The following is a 16,374-nucleotide window of genomic DNA, read 5'->3' as shown; positions in this document are numbered from 1 at the left end:
ACACATATAGTTCTCGATGTATTTAATTATATGTATGCATATTTTTTAGATATTTAAGGGTTACTGTGAAGCTTGTAAGATAAGCTTATTGAATTTGATTATGATACATTAGCTAATATTTTGGGTATTTCAAATGAAGGACCTATAGTCTTTAAGATAAAGATAATACCTATAATTGATGGTTTTGTTTATAATAAAGCTATTATCTTGCATATTGGTTGGCATGACTTTGCTCCTGGAGCAAAGATTAAGAGTCAAGACTTGCTACTATAACCTAGGATAATTCATATGATCATTATACATAATATTTTCTCTAAGAAAAGGCAATATTATGAGGTCACATTTATGGCCATGTGCTTGATTGATTATATGATAAAAGGTTGTCCAATCAACCTACCATAAATTATGATGAAAAACATGATCATGACACATGATAAAAAAAACAAAAGTCTTTTCCTTACAATTAATGCTTTAACTTTCTTTTTGAATATTTTGAGATATTACTGACAGGCATGAATAAGACATCATTTTCCAAGTTGATGGAGACAGATAATAGAACCCTCACTAAGCTAATAATATGATTGGTTGAGAATAAGTTTTAAAACATGTTTTATATAAAGAACACATCAACAAGCATGACGGAAATCCAAGAAGGAAGCAAAGTGAAGATTTAGTTTAAGTATTCATTTTAGTGCTCAATGTAAATCTTTAAATCTTTAAATACTACTTGATAGCACAATTAAAAGAATACACACACTTCACTCTGCATGTATTAAAGAATTGATTGTACAGTTTATTCAATGCATGTAGGTGTGTTTTTACCTATATTTGTCAACAATTTTATGAACTAAACTCGTACATTTTATTTAACTCTCAAAGTACTTTCACTACTAGAACTTTTATATTTACATCCGTTCGATATTTGTATTATTATTATGTCAGTAATTAATTTACTGATGGGACGATGAATGAATATGCTATGTCGATAAATTTTTTATCAATAATTCTATGTTTATTTATGAGTTTGTCGGTAATAAAAAAAAATATTATTACTGATGGATTTACTGACTAGAAAAGCACACAAAAAAAATTATCCACTTCATTCTGTCGGTATTTCCCTTGGGAAGCTTGTCATATAACCAACAGAAATACCGTATGCAATTCTATCGGTGATTATTTAAAAATAAAATAAAATAATAAATATAATGCAAAAAAAAAATCTTATCTTAATGTAGTTGTGAGTGAAGCTGAGAAGAGAAAAGATGAGAAGACATACCTAAGCGTGGAGGAAAAGAGAAGGAGTTGAGGAAAGAAGAGAAGAGAAAAAAGAAAAGGATGTTGGTGTTTTTTCCATAAGGGGAAGAGAGAAGTAGAGGAGGAGGAGGTGTGTTTGTTGTGAAATGATGGATTCTAGTCTTTTTATTTAGGCATTTTATCGATGATTTTACCGAAAGAGAATTAAATATTAATATTTTTAACCATTCTATCGGTGATTCTGTCTGTAATATTTAATTTAAATTTTCAATTTAATAAAAATTTTCAAAAACCACCAAATATCACCGACAACTTTTCAATCCGTCGGTGATTCTGTCTGTAATATTTAATTTAAATTTTTAATTTAATCAAAAAATTTCATAAACCCACCATCTAACATCGATGACTTTTCAATCCGTCGGTGATTTCATATTTAAAGAATAGTAATTAACAGTGTAATTGAGGAGTGAACAGTTCCAGAGCTCCATGAAAAATACTGATTTTCATCAGTGATTCCCTTTATAAATGACATGATGAATAGTGTCAGGGAGAAGTGAACAGTTTATCAACGAGTTTACAGACGGATTTTACCGATGGTATTAATACTGTCGGTATAGATAACATGTCATCGTACTTTTTGGCTTTGTTTTAATTCTTTCTTTTCCCACTATAATTCTCTTGGTATATACCGGGAGAATATTTTCGTCAGTAAAATTCATTGTAATTTACCGATGGAAATATTTCATCAATGTTTCTATTTGTATTTGTTAATTTTCTAGTAGTGTTTATTAACTTCAAAACTAAATCACGTAGGGTGAATACTATGTAGCCAACATTGTTCACCCTCTCACAAAACATTGGTGATGGCTCTATTTATTTTTTAAAAAATTATTTTGGTCCTCAAAGTTTTATTTTGAGCAATTTGATCCTGATTGAAGGCCAATTGATTTGGATTTATTAGGTAAGGGTGTAATTGGAAGAATAAGAACCAAAATTAAAAACACCTCAAACATAGGCGGCGTGCCAAAAGTTTTGGGAAAGACACATTTTGGTCTTTTAACTTTAAAAATAACATGAATTATACGATTTTGGTGCCTCAATTTTTTTCAAATTCAATCTTGGTACAAAAGTTCTTTTATGTTAATTTTTAGTTCCTGGTCGAGAGAGCAAAGATAAAAGTCGCCGAATTCCAGCGGTAGAAAGAGAAAAATATCATTGACATCGATTTAGGCCACCAAAATAATCAATGTTTGTGTCAAATTGTTCCATTTGATGAGGGGAGTATATGTTAAGTGTTTTTTTTATACCTTTTATAAGTTAGTAAAAAAATAAATCTAAACTCGGTTTGATTTTGATTTTTGGGATGGTTTTTTTGAGATCATGGATAGATTTATCACGACTGCTAAGATGTTTTGGGTTAAAAATTTTAAGCCTTGATTTTTCAGCCACCATAGTGGTTGAAATCTAGGCACATAAGATGATATGTTACCTGCCTCAGCAGGCAATGCATCATCTTGTTTGTTTTTTTTTTTAAATCATGTCATCCACCCCAGTTGCAACTGAAAAAAAGGGCATAGTCTCGCGGGACTTGAAAAAATAGGCTCGCCTTGCTTAACAGACCCAGTTGTGCTTGGCCTTTGCTTTTTTTTCTTTTTTTCTTTCTAAATTATTTTTTAAAATTAATGCTTTTTTATATGGTTTTTTTTCTAATTTGTTTATTTATATTTAAATTAATATCTATTTTCTCTTTTATTTTGTTTAGATAGCCTATTTTACATGCAATTTTTTTTTCGTTATGCACTTAAATTTTGAAGAGTTTTTCTGATTCATCTATAATTTTTTTTTATCTTTTGTATAAATGAAATTTATTTTTTTAAATAAAAAAGTATTTTCAAATAATATTTCTAATATGTGCAGTCTTGCATAATGTTTTTTTCCCATTTTTATTTTATTGAATTAGTCTATATTTCTATTATTGTTTGCTTAAATAAAAAAATTATTTTAATAAATAAATTTAGCTAACAATGTCTTTGTTTGTGAGATTAAATATGTTGATCTACATTTGTCTCTTATTTTTTTATTTTTTATTTTTAGTCATATTTATAGGTTTTTTATTTATTTATTGACACATATAGTTCTCGATGTATTTGATTACATGTATGCATATTTGTTTTTTCACTTAAAAAAGTTTTAGCTACAAAAACGTGTTGAAAAACCCTGTGTATATAATTTTTTTATTAAAAAAAGTAATATTTTGTAACTCGGTTAATTCTTGGTTTTGTGAAACAAAATACAATTTAATTAATTTAAAATAATTAGAGCTTCAGGAACTAAATTTGAATCATTAGGGACTAATTTGCACTGTCAAGGTGGAGTTCATGTCCATTTTTCAATTTTGATCCCTTAATTATTTTTTTCTGATTTAATCTATTTACATTGGTTTTATTTGGGATTTGACTTGATAGTTTGTTTTGGTTGTCATGATACAAGGATCTTACAAAACTACAATTTTGCTTGAACCAGACGACTATTTGGTATAACCAAATGAAACGATCGATCGTTTTAGCCGTCAGTGGAGCTGTAACAACTATAAATGGTTAGCTTTTTAGAGTATATATTATTATTCTCACTATAGGAGCATATATTTTCATTCTCACTACATTTAAACACTTTCTAAACCTATCAGTGTTATCTTGTGAGATATTAAGATACTGGAAGTTTCAATTGTAATATCTACTCTATCAAGAGAGTATATTATGATAACAAACCACATTTGTAAACCTTTGAGAGTTAGATAAAAACTCTTGGTTTTAGTGAAGTATTTTTACTAAGGAAAAAATCTTGAAGATGACATATCTTCAGGTGAAAGAAAAATCTTGAAGAGAAAATGTCTTCAAGTGGTGTAAAAATCTTGGTGTGGATTCATCAAGTGGCCATTGTACTGACAAGTTAACGAATACAATATTTAAGTACGGTTTGATACTTGAGGTCTAGATGTAGGCTTGTCGAACCACATTAAAAATAAGTTTGCAAATTCCCTCCCTTATCTTTTTACTGTAAGCTCTTTAATTATATTATTGGTTATTATGTATTTGAATTAATTTATATTATTTGTTAATATTAATGATACACCTAATTCATATACCTTTTAGGTGTTGTAGTCACCGTAATCCTTAAACAACAAGGAGTTTTCCAACAAAAAAATATCATTTTTCATGATGTCTTTGAAAGTGTCATGTCACACTCTTTATAGTGGTCCAATGCATGTTGGTGGATGCCCAATGGTTGGACTCTGATTTTTATTTTTTTTTATTTTTATCCTCTAACATTTAATTTATCAAAAATTGAACTTCATCACATTTTTATTTAATTCATGTTTTATAATCAAACAATATCATGAAAACTTTTTAAGAATACAGGGTATATATATTTCTGTAATATTAATATACGTTTATTTTTTGAGTTAATTATTATACTTTTTTTAATTTAATTAATTTATTATTATCATTATTTTTAAATATTATTAAATCAATCATATTTATTTAACCCATTCAATTCCACTATTAATTTTCAGTGCTTCTTTGAAAACACCCGGGTCACCTCAGTATTTTTTTATATATATATTACAAAAAAAAAAAAGGTCGCCAATCTATTATTTCTAACTGCCATCGATTCCTTATTAAAAACACAGCTGACAATTTCACCTTTTCACAGCTTACGGGTCTCTGTTTTTATCCACCGTACGTAACATTTAAAGCTTCTCTGTAAATTTATTAATTGCCTCCCACCAGCTCCCTTCTTCCTCTCCTTAATATGCGTTGAAAAAATGGTGTCAACCGGCGACCAAAGAGGTCATTTTTGTCGTGCATCTACGGCTGAGCACTTATGGTATTAAATTAATCCTGTCGGATTTGACATGTCGCCTATGCTCTACCTATTCGAGTAGTGTAGTTGAGAGACTTCACATGGCCCCTATTGGTCTGCTTTAATTTAGTTATCTGTGTTCATGCCGTCTAGTTTTCGGTTGGAGCTCTTGTCACCTCTTTGTTTTAGATCGAAAAGTATTTTTGCAGGATATTAAGATTTTTTTTACTATTTTAGATTATTCTGATATATTAATATTAAAAATAAATTAAAAATATATATTATTTTAATATATTGCTAAATAAAAATACTTTGAAAAACAACCGGTATTACAATTCAAACAGACTTGTAATAACTAGCTACACGTGGTGTGTTCTACTTTTTATGCAATGCCATAATGTTGGTGAAAATAAAATACTTTAAAAAACAACTGGTATTATAACTTCAAATAGACTTGTAATAACTACCTACACATGGTGTGTTCTACTTAGTATGCAATGTCATAATGTTGGTGAAAATAATAGTTTCTGTATTGAATTCAATGAATGCTTGGATGCAAAATGATAGTACTTTAAGGGTCTATTTGGGAATTGAATTATGGTTACTTTTCAAAGTATTTTTCATTCTGAAATGAATTACAATGATTTTTTTTTATTTTTTTAAAATTATTTTTGAGATTGATGCATCAAAACGATCCAAAACATAAAAAAATTAATTTTTAATAAAAAAATTGAATTTTTTGGAAACGCGGGTTAATTAGCATTTCCAAACGCTCTCTAGGTGGTGCATTTTATCACAAAAAATGCATATAATAAGAATGGTAGGGAAAGTGATTCTTCCATATATTATTGTATTGATCTTTTTCTTTTTTAAGTTATATTTTGATAATAGTTGTTTTTCACACTTATCACTAAAAAATATATCGAAATAATATTTTTTTTATTTTAAAAAATTTATTTTTAATATTAACTTATCAAAACGATCGAAAATCACTAAAAATATTAATTTAAAATTAAAAAATATTTTTTTAAAAAATACTTTTAAAATAAAAAATAAACAAATTCATTTTTCAATATAAAAAAAATTAAAAGATTATAGCCTTTTGGATCTATTCTATCAAATATAAGATAGTCTTGTCCTCTCTCTTGTAATCTCATCTATGCAATATTAGCGGCAGTTCGGCACCGGTTGAAAAGTGTTTTTAAAAAATTTTGAATTTTTTTTAAAATTAATATGTTTTTGATGTTTTTATACTATTTTAATGTGTTGATGTCAAAAATAATTTTTTAAAAATAAATAAAAATATTATTTTAATATATTTTGGAATAAAATGAAAAACACTTTGAAAAGTAATTGTTACCACACTTCCAAACATCCTCATAGTTTTAGTTTTAGTTTTAGAGAGAATAAATAGTTAGTTAACTGAAAATGTCTCTTTTATGTTCTTGTAAGTTTATCCATAATAGGAAAGGAAGCACCTAATCCCTTGAAAAGCTCATTAAAAAATGATTGGCCATTTAAAAAAATTTATTAGGGTTGAAAAATAAACTGAAAATATAGCAAAGATGATGAAAGCAATATCTAATACAAGTTTGATCACAACAAAATAAAATAAATTCATTATTCTCAAATCCAAAACTCCAACCATTGCTTATTGATCCTTAACCCACGAACCACCATTGAAGCCAACCCAATCACCATGCCTTTAAATCAATGTTGTTAAAATCGCGTTTTGACTCGTAAAATCGTACGATTTTACGAGTCAAAACATGCATTACGTGTTGAATCGCTTGAAAAAATCGAAAATGGGTAAAATCGGGTTGAAATCGGGTGAAATCGTAAAAATCGGACGAAATCGCGCAAAATCGCGATTTCAGGACCGATTTTGCGATTTTGCCAAAATGAGGCGCTGAAACAAAATTCCCCCCCTCATGTCCAGCTGTCAAACGCCTATTGGATTTTTCTTGCACAGTCACGGACTCACGTGATTGTCTTCAGTCTTCACTTCAGGCGAAAATACTCACAATTCACAAATCAATCTTCACAAATCACAACGCACAAAATACTCTTTCCAACCGAACAAATCCCTAATCGGCAACCACAAAAGCGGCGACAACGATCTCCATCCTCCAAAAAAGCGGCCAGCGACAGTGCTCACGGTCCGGTGACTCCAGTCTTCACTCCTTCTCTTTCCTCAGTGCTCACGGTCGCGGCTTCCTCTTCTGTTTATCGTGATTTTAACCGCGACGAGCCGACAACGATCTCCTCAACAGCTCACGGCTTCGGGCTTCCTTTGTAGTCTTCATAAACAGCGGCACGCCGGCAACGATCTCCTTTCTTTCCCATCTTCAACAACAACAGGCGACATCGGGCGGTCGGGCCTCTTCACCAACAGCCGTTCAGCTCATCATCATCATCTTCAACAGCAGCAGGCGACACCGTAAGTTCATTTTGCCTTCATCATCATCACTGTAGTAGTTGATTTTGCCCCTGTAATAGATTTGTATTTTGCCCTGTTAAGTGTTAATTGTTAGTTAGTCTGTTACCCTGTAATTCATTTTGCCTGGTCCTGTAATTTGTATATGTATAATGTTGAATTGAATGGAATTGATCGGGTGAGAAAATTGTTGAATTGAATGCCGCAGTATATACTTTATATCTTGACTGAATTGGACTAAATATTACTCGGTGAAAATTGGATTGAAAACTGTTGAATTGGACTAAATTGAATGCCATTTCAGTATTATAGGACTGGATTAATTAGACTGAATTGAATTAAATTAATGGGGTGAAAATTGGACTGAAAAATATTGAATTGGACTGAATTTAATGCCATTTCAGTATTATAGGACTGAATTAATTGGACTGAATTAATGGGATGAAAATTGGACTGAATTTAATGTCATTTCAGTATTATAGGACTGAATTAATGGGGTGAAAATTTCTTACAATTTTTTTTGAAGCATGAATTTTTTTTGATATATTTTAAAATTCCTTACGATTTTACGATCCAAGTTTGTTTAGTACTTTTCGTGCCGTGTTAAAATCGCGATTTTAACAACCTTGAATAAGAGCTAGATTTAGAACGTGTTTAGGAGTGTGGTTGCGGTTGTTTTTCAAACTATTTCTTATTTGGAAATGTATTAAAATAATATTTTTTTATTTTTAAAAAATTATTTTTGATATAGCGTATCAAAATAATCTAAAAACACCAAAAAATATTAATTTAAAACATAGAAAAAAAATTCAAATTTTTTCAAAAATATTTTTAAAACGCAAAAACAAATAGTATCTTAGAAAACATGATTTACTGTGGTTTTTTATATAGATTTTCAAGAGATTGAGATTTGGGAGATTAAAGATTTTTAATTTTAGGATTTAGATATTGACATGTGGAGAAAAGATAAGAATTCGAGGGATAAAAGACCGACCTCGAAACTTTGGTTCAATACCGTAATTTTTGTTTCTTTTTTCTTTTATGTCTATTAATATTTTTTATTGATTTTTTAGATTCATCAAAAAAATTACTCTTAATACAAATCAACATTTTAAAACACATGTCATGATCCGGATTACTTAACAATACCTTTAACACTATAATGCTTGGGATATTGGAATATATTAATTGAACTAGACGGTGCTGGATTGAACTCTTATATTGTTTTTAGTATGTATTGGATTGAATAATTTATTTTATTTTATGTTTGGTAGACATTAAAAAAGAAAGATAATAATACTTATGTATTGTCTAAAATTTGAAATATAGATTTTAACATATATTTTAACCTAAAAATTTAATTTATTTTGTTTTTAATATAAAGAACACATATATTGTTTTTAGAAAATCATTATTAGTACTTATTTAATATTTTATTTTAAATAAAATCAACAAATTCTTTTTATGTTAATCAATTCGTTATTATGTTAACCGAAAGTAAAGGTAGACCAAGATCCTCTTAAGTTACCCTTAATTAAGTGTTTCCATGTTTCTCTGGAAAACCACAACATCATCATGAATATGATGGGGACATCATCTTCGACACTCTTTTAGCCCTTCTCGCCATATTATCATACATCGCCTCTCCACGCGCCGACCTTTTAATGGTCATGGCACCCACCGCACAGGACACTAGACACACAACCATTACCATTTTTTCCTTCATCATGCTATATTAGTGAATATAGCTTGTAGTTAATTGGTTGATTGTATATAATATTGATTTTATTTATATAAAATATATTTATTATTAATAAAAGTTTTATTTATTTTTTATATTTAATTAATGAATCTAATGAATGATTAATAGATTTAGAGTAAATATAAAGTTCGTGAAACAAAAATATTTTGCATAGAATATTATAAAGTTGTTATAATTATGAGATCCCTATTACATCAAAGTATTGTTTTTAAATGTTCCTGGACAATGTTCTATTAAGACTGAATATTAATTAGAGTTGTTGAGACCAACACAATTTATATTCCTTCCTTTATGAATTAAAGTAGATGCTCTCGAAAATTGAGGCATGAGAGATACCTAGAACTCATATGCAGGTGCTTGTCAAATGACATCTACATTGAACTGACCCACAAGAGAATTTCATATGGAGAGATCACTTATGTCTATGAAGAAACTCACGTGATAGTTGTGATCCTTAGACTTGAGATCACCAAGTTAACTTATATTGAAAGTGTTATATTTTGATCTTGACCACATGTTGTCCTAATTTAAGGTAACAAACAAATATATATTGGGTATAGCATAACTATATGAATGCATTTAGGTAATCAAGAGAGGATTTATCACTCTACGTGAATTAAAAAAATTGTTTCATTTGTTCTCAACTAGTATTGATTGTGAAATTTTTGACCAATATAGAATCAGATTTAAAAGAGTTTCAAATTTTATTTAAATAATTAATAACTATAGTGTGGAGAACTAAAATGATTTAACAAAGCACACATACTCCGTGTTATTAATGTCTAAATCAAACATTCTTGATGAATGAATAATAATTATAATGAGAAATTAAACACTGAAATGTTAAATCGAACCACTTATGACTTTCCTATTATCTGGAGGATCATGACAGGTTGCCAGACATTGTACTTGATCTTCAAATATAAATTAATCAATTGTTGAATTGATAATAAATTATTTTTTTAATTTAATTAATCCTATTTTATTTAGGATTATGATTTGTATGTGGACTAACTTATTAGAAAACCTAATGGGTCACACATATAAGAACCATTGGTTAGAAATTAAAATATAATGATTAATCAAGTGTGACTTGATTGTAAATGAATTTTATAAACTAAAGACTAGAATGTAATTAATATAGTGGATTACAATTCTAGACCTAGAAAAAAAATCAAATAGGAAATTGATGGAATAAATTTCCAAAATTATCTTAAAATAATATATGTGATATTATTTAAAGTGGAAATTGATTTTTTTTTTGTGTCATTTATAGGGATTTTAAGTTTCCCTATAAATTGAATGTTATGCCTCTTACAACAGTACATTACATGACAATACAATAATATAGTACATAAATACCTAAATACAAAAAAAAGAGTTCGCACTCAAAGGTATAACAACCTCTCTCTTCTAAAAAGGTTAAAATATTTCTCACTAATGGCTCATGTGGATTATTATTAAAGGTCAGAAACTTGGACAACTTGTTGTTTGTGATAACTTAGCCTTAAAGCAATTATTCAAAGCTGAAAAGACCATCAGATCTTCAGATAATCTTTGTATAAACCCTAAAAAACTTTATATATGTCTAATGGGATCCTTGAAACTCTTGAAAAACTTTAGATTTATTGTTTTCGCTACATGTATATCTTTTGGGAACCCCAACAATGATATCAGAGCTTTTATTAAATAACTAAGGTTGTTGATTGTATGTTTTAATTATTATTATTATTGGCTTTAATTATGAATTAATTTTATATGACCGAAACAATACTGGATTATTTTTTGAAAAAATCATGAGAGAAAAATCACTTTTTTCTAAAAAATAATTTTGCACATATGGCTAGATTTTTTAGATTGAGCAAGATTGGTGGCTAAGAAACCCACCACTAGTTGTGCCTAGACTACTAGCTGTGTTGTGAGCTAGCCAGCTCAGCGTTGGATGGTGAGGCAGCAATCAAAGGCTATTGTCTTGCCAAGAGCAACCCCTGAAGTAAGGGGCGGCGTTGCACAAGGTAGCAAAGGGTGGTTTGGAATGTTATATGGTTATTTGCGCTTGAAAACAAGAAAAAAATAAGGTGAAAGAAGGCGAGAAAAGGGATTGGATTGGAAGGGTTATAGGGTGATTTGATTAGTCATCCACTCGATAGAGGCTAGTGATATCGAGTTATTAATATCGGCATTGATTAATCATCTATGTGTATAGAGGCTAATGATATAAGCTTTGGTTGATATCGATATAAATTTCATTAGTCATCTACTAAGTGAAGGTTAATGATATCAAATTTTCAATATCAGTATTGATTAGTCGTTCTTGTGTATAAAGGCTAATGATATCAACTTTGGTTAATATCGACATAAATTTGATTAGTCATCCACTCGGTTGGAGACTAATGATAACGGGTTTCCAATATCTGCATTAATTGGCCGTCCATATGTATGGAGGCTAATGATATCAGTGTGACTGATATCATTATTGATTTGATTAGTCGTTCATATCTATGAGGGCTAATGATATCAGTTCAACTGATATCGACATTTTGGTATGGTCCATTGGATAAAGGTTAGAGGTTTTTACCAAGCAAAGGTTTGAGATAAACTATTAGGAATTAAGAATATTTATTAATTTATTTATGGTATGGGGATTAAGAAACAATATCTTGATGAAGTGGATTTAGGGGATTCAATCACAGTTCTTGTCGCACGTCAAAAAATCAGCGCGGCATCGGCTGGCGATTTTTCTGTTGTTATGCGTTTTGCTTGATTTGATTGGTTCGTTGGAGTCGCCACCTAGTAATTGATTGCGGGCTACTAGGAAACCGAATGTACTGGTCTTGTCAGAGATTCATGGGTAAGGGACTGGTTGTGGTTAGGGAAGGTATTGGCACCCCTAACGCACCCTACCTGAGGTAAGCTGCTTCGTGGACTTGATGTGTTAAAGAAGTTTTAAAAAATTCTGTTCTTTCATCGAATTTTAGAAATACAACTTACGTGTAAGTTCATAATTCTTTATCCGTGAGCAAATCAAAATATTAAATTCTTCTTTATTCTTGCAATTTTATCATACAAAAAAAACATTCATAAACAAAATACAAATCACACATTTCCTTTTCACTATACTTTTCTTTTCTTTCTTTTCCTTTTCTTTTCTTTTTTGTTCTTTTTGTACATCACATTACAAAATTATAAAAAAAATTTAAACACTAAACAAAAAATTACATTACATAATTTAAAACATTACATAATTTAAAAATTACAAAATAGTCCCTAAACTCCAGAAATTGCAGAGGGACACTTCTGGAACTGCCTGAACAGTTCTGGAACAATGGCGGCGCGTGAAGCCACGCGCCGCCGCTGACAGTGCCGAAATGGGCGGATCTGCCCTGCTTTCTCCTTTTCTCTTCTCAGCCGATGGTGACCTGCAAAATCAACCAAAAACGCAACACAGGCAGTTGATTTTAGTCGTTTTTCTTTGTTGTTTTTTAGATCTGCTCTCGGGTTCTTCTCCCGGATCTGTCCCGTTCGGGTCTGCTGCTATGGATTTCATCTCCTTCTCCTCTGCTTCGGACGGCGCTGCTGGCTGATGGTGGATATGTGGCCGGGCATGGAGATCGGAGGAGAAGCTGTCGTGGCCGGCTGTTGTGGGGAGGAGCTACTGCTGTTGTGGTGCTCGCTGGAGGCCGGCGTTGATGGTCCTCCTTCGTTGCTGTTGTTCGTGGGTCTCGCTGCTGGAGTTGGGTCGGCCGAGAGAGGGAAGAACGGTGGTCGGCCGAGAGAGCCAGAAGAAGAAGGAAGGTGCTGGGAGCAGGGGAGTGAGCGGCCGAGAGAGGGGAAGGTTCCAGCGGCGGTTATGGCTGGAGAAGAGGGAGCGGCCGAGAGGGAGAGAGGCAGAGGGGAAGTGGCCTTGTGTGGGGAAGCTGTGAGGGGGGAGAGGCAGAGGTGGAAGGTCCAGTGGTGGTGGCTCAAGCGAAGAAGGAGATGGGAAAGTCTTTTGGGGGCTGCTGCTTGTGCCGGCTGCTGAGGGGAAGAAGAAAATCAAAAACAGGGGGGTCCAAGGCTGGCGGCCGGTCCTCGATAGGGAGAAGAAAAGGTTTAGTTTTTTAGGGTTTCCCTTTTTTGTGTTGCCTCTCCCAAATTACAAAATGACCCCCCCCCTCCTTTGAGTTTTCAACCCATATTTATAGGTAAAATTTTGTTCAGGCTTCAAAATTGGTCCCTCAACTTTCTTTTTTTGTAAATTTTGATTTTTCTTGTTTTTTTGTAGTTTTTTGAAAACGAGCAATATCAACGTCGACTCAATGAGGAAAATCAATGATTTTAAAAATGACGTGTGAAAAGTCGAACGCGTTCCAAAAACCTTTGAAAATTTAAATTCTTTTTTAGACGACGTTGAAAATGCTAAAAACGATGCAAATATATAAAAAACATATTTTTTTTGGATTTTTGTTGTTTTTCGCTATTTTTGGATTTTTTTCAAAAATTTTATCAAATAGGTGGGTCAAAAATTGGGTAGCAACAGATGCCCCCTCTTTACAATGCTTACGAAGCAAAACTCCTCAATGTTTTGCATAGTAAGCTTTGTAAAGAAAAGAAAAAGAAAATGATCTCATTATCTTGGGCGACCTGCCCACACATACTCAAAGTGGTTTATTTTCAGGGGCGACCGGCCCACACACTCACACTGGTCTATTTTCACGGGCGACCTGCCCACACACTCAAAGTGGTCTATTTTCAGGGGCGACCAGCCCACACACTCAAAGTGGTCTATTTTCAAGGGCGACCGGCCCACACACTCACGCTAGTCTATTTTCAAGGGCGACCTGCCCACACATACTCAAAGTGGTCTATTTTCAAGGGCGACCTGCCCTTTTGATTGGGTTTACCTGAGATCCCATCTGGCGATCTAACAAGAACAAAAATTGATGTGTAGCTCGGTCAACCTGAAATCTCATCTAGTGATTCCCTTTAACCAAAGCTAAATTCTGCATGGTTAGGCTAAACTGAGATCCCTTTGCCGATCCCCTTTAACCAGAACCAAAACTCTTGTGTGCGGTTAGGATAGACTGAGATTCCTTTCGCCAATCCCCTCTAACCAGAATCGAAACTCTTGTATGGTTAGGATAGACTGAGATTCCTTTCGCCAATCCCCTCTAACCAGAACCAAAATCTGTGTGGTTAGGCTGAACTGAGACCCCTTCGCCGATCCCCTTCAACCAGAACCAAAACTCCTGTGTGCGGTTAGGATAGACTGAGATTCCTTTCGCCAATCCCCTCTAACCAGAACCGAAACTCATGTATGGTTAGGATAGACTGAGATTCCTTTCGCCAATCCCCTCTAACCAGAACCGAAACTCATGTATGGTTAGGATAGACTGAGATTCCTTTCGCCAATCCCCTCTAACCAGAACCAAAATCTGTGTGGTTGGGCTGAACTGAGACCCCTTCGCCGATCCCCTTCAACCAGAACCAAAACTCCTGTGTGCGGTTAAGATAGACTGAGATTCCTTTCGCCAATCCCCTCTAACCAGAACCGAAACTCCTGTATGGTTAGGATAGACTGAGATTCCTTTCGCCAATCCCCTCTAACTAGAACCAAAATCTGTGTGGTTGGGCTGAACTGAGACCCCTTCGCCGATCCCCTTCAACCAGAACCAAAATCCTTTGCAGTTAGGCTAAACTGAGATCCCTTCGCCGATCCCCTTTAACCATAACCAAAGTCTATGTGTGGTTAAGCTAAACTGAGATCCCTTCGCTGATCCCCTTTAACTAGAACCAAAATCTGTGTGATTAAGCTGAACTGAGATCCCTTCGCCGATCCCCTTCAACCAGAACCAAAACTTCTCTGTGCGGTTAGGATAGACTGAGATTCCTTTCGCCAATCCCCTCTAACCAGAACCAAAACTCCTGTGTGCAGTTAGGATAGACTGAGATTCCTTTCGCCAATCCCCTCTAACCAGAACCAAAACTCACGTATGGTTAGGATAGACTGAGATTCCTTTCGCCAATCCCCTCTAACTAGAACCAAAATCTGTGTGGTTGGGCTGAACTGAGACCCCTTCGCCGATCCCCTTCAACCAGAACCAAAATCCTTTGCAGTTAGGCTAAACTGAGATCCCTTCGCCGATCCCCTTTAACCATAACCAAAGTCTATGTGTGGTTAAGCTAAACTGAGATCCCTTCGCTGATCCCCTTTAACTAGAACCAAAATCTGTGTGGTTAAGCTGAACTGAGATCCCTTCGCCGATCCCCTTCAACTAGAACCAAAATCCTCTACAGTTAGGTTAAACTGAGATCCCTTCGCCGATCCCCTTTAACCATAACCAAAGTCTCTTCGTGGCTAGGCTAAATTGAGATCCCTTCGCCGATCCCCTTTAACCATAGCCAAAATCTTTGCGGTTGGGCTGAACTGAGATCCCTTCGTCGATCCCCTTCAACCAGAACCAAAATCTGTGTGTAGCTAGGTCACCTGGAATCCCACATGGCGACTCCCTTCAACCTAAGCTAAAATCTTCATGTTGTGGTTAACCCGAGATTCCTTTTGGCAATCTCCTTTAACCAAAAAATATATTCCTTCTTCAAGATGATAGGGTTTGAATTAAAGACTCTTCTTTGTTGATCTTCTTATTTCTTTGAGATTTCCCTAATGTTAGGGTTTATCTCATCTTCCTCCCATTCCAGGGTCTAAACCGATGATTCTTTGTTATTATCGACTCAATGATTCTTTCTGTCCACAATCTTGCTGGACTTCATTGAGGATTTTCCTGTAACAACTTAAAAATATACGCAATGCGTTGAGGTTAGATGACATGCATGCATCCTTACCTGATTTGAAATATAGGTCCCCCCCTCTTTGATGCTCCATCGTCATAGGGTGCCTTTGTTTGCATTCCAAAGCCTTCTTTGTTCTTCTGATGCATTGGCTCATTCATGTGATATCCATCACTCAGATGTAAGTGCAGTGCCCATCCTAGGCTGTCCATGACGATTACTGCTCTCGTTGTTTATCAAGCTTGACTCTGCCCCCAAGTGTGGTGTTGCTTGATTCATCATGAAAGAT

Source organism: Populus trichocarpa, chromosome 16, assembly GCF_000002775.5.
Source record: "Populus trichocarpa isolate Nisqually-1 chromosome 16, P.trichocarpa_v4.1, whole genome shotgun sequence".
Taxonomy (NCBI): domain Eukaryota; kingdom Viridiplantae; phylum Streptophyta; class Magnoliopsida; order Malpighiales; family Salicaceae; genus Populus; species Populus trichocarpa.
The sequence above is the reverse complement of the archived record's forward strand: the minus strand, read 5'-3'. Positions refer to the sequence as shown.